The sequence below is a fragment of the Pinus tabuliformis genome, chromosome 5_2 (assembly GCF_031772625.1).
Source record: "Pinus tabuliformis cultivar Carrire ecotype Pingquan chromosome 5_2, CPIR1, whole genome shotgun sequence".
Lineage (NCBI taxonomy): Eukaryota > Viridiplantae > Streptophyta > Pinopsida > Pinales > Pinaceae > Pinus > Pinus tabuliformis.
In genome coordinates, this window is record NC_142306.1 from 148,197,542 (window position 1) to 148,201,357 (window position 3,816).

General features: G+C 38.3%; 1 pseudogene; it reads left to right on the top strand.

Annotated features, from left to right (window-relative positions):
• The first annotated feature begins 1,611 nt into the window (after positions 1 to 1,611).
• On the top strand, positions 1,612 to 2,302 carry LOC149157959 (multisubstrate pseudouridine synthase 7-like; annotated as a pseudogene).
• The last annotated feature ends 1,514 nt before the right edge of the window (positions 2,303 to 3,816 follow it).

The window sequence follows — 3,816 nt, forward strand, 5'->3', positions numbered from 1 at the left end:
TCATTAGGTCAAATTAGCCATTAGAATTTTAGCCGTTGGAGTCTCTGCACACTATATTTAATCGAGCTAAGCCAGATTGGTTCTTCAACTTGTCCTGACGATGAACCACACTGGTTGGTTCGAAACGCGTCGACAAAAGATTGTTTCCAAGCCTTATCAATCTTGCTTTGTCTCGATGTCAATGGAACTAGTTAGATTCTGCAGTAAGGTCTTCTGCCAAATCTTGGAAAGGTTAGTTTCGAACCCAAAGATTGGTTGAAAAGATTATCTCAAAGATCTTCTTCCATAACCAGGACAATTTCTGAGCGATAACAACAACATTAATATTTGTCAATGGACTTGTATTTTTCCTGAGGTATGTTGCTCACCAAGCAGATAGGCTGGAGAAAACAAATGTAATTAGAAGACAAAGCAAATGTAATTGGAAGTGGAGCATCCAACAAGGTTTATCGCGCTGACATACCCAACAATGAAACAGTGGCAGTGAAACACCTCTGGACGAACTCCACAATGGATATACTGTGAGAAGCATTTACTGTGAGAGTATGACCATCGATTGTCCAAGGAGGAAGTTGAAACATTGGGAACCATTCGCCACAGAAACATAGTGAAGCTCTATTGTTATATGTCCAACAGGCAGTCTAATGTGTTGGTCTATGAATACATGCCTAATGGGAACCTGTTTCAAGCTTTGCATAGCAATAATAATTCGGATTGGCCAAGATGACATAAGATTGCATTAAGGACGGCTCATGGATTGTCTTCTCTTCACCACGATTGCTCCCCTGCAATTATTCATAAAGATGTCAAGTCTACCAATATCTTGGTGGATCAATTTTATGAGGCCAAGATTGCTGCTTTTGGTGTTGCAAAAGTTCTTCAAGCTCGTAACAGAGGAGGGGATTCAAACAATTTTTGTAGTCACTCACGGTTACATTGCTCCTAAACATGCATACTCCTTGAAGGTCGCAAGACAAAAATGATGTTTACGGTTTTGTTGTAGTTTTGCTGGAGCCCAACTGTGGATCAACACCCACTGACAGTTTTAAATTTAATATTAAAATTACTGTCGAAGGTGATCCATATTCAGGCATCTAATTCTCTGAAACTTTTAAGTTGTCGAAAATTCACACATTGTCTAAAGTTCATTCTTTTATTGATGGAAAATCACGGGGTTTAGGTATTCAATGCACCTCGTTACTTGTCAATGGGCTCTCATTCTAGTCATGGGTTCGTTTATGTTGAATTTATTTTCATTATTGTTAACCACTACAGCAAACACACATATATTTACAAATTCATTTCCTACAACTGCAGTACGATTGGGCTCAGATTGTGTCATAGCAAGCTGCAACCCAATAACTTACTTTAAGCCCGTGAGTGTGGTGATCGAACACAGAGTGCCCCTTTGACTACTTCAGGGCTGCGAGCACGATGATCAATTTATAAAGTACCTACAGCCAGAAGTTGGTGTAATATATATATATATATATATATATATATATATATATATATATATATATATATATATATATATATATATATATATCTGAAAGCCTGGGCCTGTTGCCAATTATAACCCAAGTCCAGTAGGAGGGTCCCCTAACAACAATGGCAGAGGAAGCCAATGTGGGGGATTGTCTGTTACACTACTAATGTGCCCGTGGTTTCGAGGAGTGCTAAAGCAGAGGTATATTGATTTTATTGTAAATGAAGTAGACTGTGATAGGAAGGTGGTCCATCTGACATGTTTGGATGTTCCAACAGAGGAAAGAAGGTGCCTCAAGAGAGCTCTATGTTGACAAATGAAGTCAGTAGCAGGGAATGCCAGCTAAGTAGTGTAAACAGTTCAGATTACAGTATACATGTTGAGACATTTAAAAACTTAGCTGGTGAAAGTGATGCAGAAAAGTTGAAAGACTTGCTTGCTTGAGTTTCTGCAGGAGATATCAAGAATCTTGTTCCTCTTGTCTTTTCACCAGATCCTGACAAAGCGCATAGAGCAGCAGTTCATAATTTCTTCAAGGCCAATTTAAGTTTTCTTGTGACAAACACTATTGAAGGAACTGATCCTAGTGCAAAATGTGTCCATGTGAGATATTATAACAGACAAAAGGAACATGGAAGGAATAAAATCCAAATTCTATATCGCCTCAAAGAGCTATCATCCGAAGTTTGTGGCCTGTTGTATTGCAGGGATTCGAGATATAGAGGTCAGTCATTCTACAGGAGCCTCAAACCAGGAATACATGGATCCGAAATTAGAAGGAAAGGCAAGGTCTGTTTTATTACAGAGGTCTGAGTCATCTAATACAGGGGAAGACTGAGATAGGAAGTCTAGGCAGAGTCTCTAGGCAAGCTAGAGACATATCAATTTGAAGATTGCTCAGTTATCTAGGAGGAGCATTGTCTTGGTGGACAAGGTAACTATTTTCAAATAGCAGGTTTCGAGATTAGCTGCACTGAACAAGAGATTATTTGGAATGAATGTGGGAAATTTCTGTTATGTCAAAGAAGGACTTGTGCTTGGGCAACTTTCAAGAAATCAGTTTACGATTAGATTTTCAAATAACAAATGTAACGTGGCAGTCAGAGATCAAAAAGCTAATTTAAAACGTAGATACTTGCCACAACAGAGAAAAAGATTCAATTGCCTATGTTTATCTTCAGTAATGGGATTGACACCTATAATGCCACCTCTTCATCAGTTATCAATAGATTCGAGTAGAAGAAGGAGCGTTGTTCTATCTTCAGAAGTGCTGATTGTTTTTTTTAGTTTTATTTATTAATAATGATGAAACAAATCCCTTGTCTTGGGGTCAATTTGTTTTCCCCTAGCAGAGTTTATTTAATGTATTGAAAATCATTTTGTAAAGGGGAGGGAGAGAAAATTATGAGAGGTGTGCGTGGAGGAGAACATAGAGCTTTCTTGTACAGTTTTTGATAGAGAGTTTAATGAAAAATACAACTCTGACCCCTGAGATTCCTGTGGTATGACATTTGACATATGTTTTTTTTTGTCTCATATGTATTTTGTAATGTTTTTCATTTCAATCCTAACTCATTTCTGTTGAATACTTTTAAGTGAGAAAGGCAGAATTCAATTTATTTGCTCTGTCTTGAGGAGGTATTCATAGTTAATGTTTTCTTCTGTTTGACAAGGATCCATCTTCTATGCCCTTGTCGACTTCTCAACAGTCTTGCCATTCCGTTTATCTCAATTTAATTGTTAAATTTCTTGCCTACCTTGCCTCAAGAGATAATCTGTGTTTTTGATTATATTTCTCTGTTCAAGCTGTTTCTTTGCCCCATGCAGCTTAGAAAACCCCATCATCCATTAAAACCCCTTTTCCTGTCAATTTACTAGCCTAAAATCAGTATTCCTTATTGGTCATCTCAACCCCTTTGAAGACTTTTCTGCCGAGATAGACCCGGAGAGAGCCCTCTCCTGTCCTCGTAGGGCTAGCTACGAGGCTGAGCTTGGTTTGATGTTGCCTCGAGTTTTCCCTTCTTCAACCTGAGGCAGATTCGAGCGCTAACATGTTCTATGCTAGAGCAATTTACTTAAATTTTCACAGTTAGCAATCACATCAGCATTACGATAAACTGCAGATAGAACATAAATATAATACGCAGAAGACAAGCCAAGAAAAGAGGACACAAGATGTGGCGCGCGCCAGGGACAAACCCCACAATGTGTGGGGAAACCCTTGATCAATTATTCTTTTATGTTCTTCAAATTTCAGCAGAGAAAGAGAGAGAGATATTACATTTACAACAGAGGTCAACACTTTGACTTATCTAGATCTAGCATAG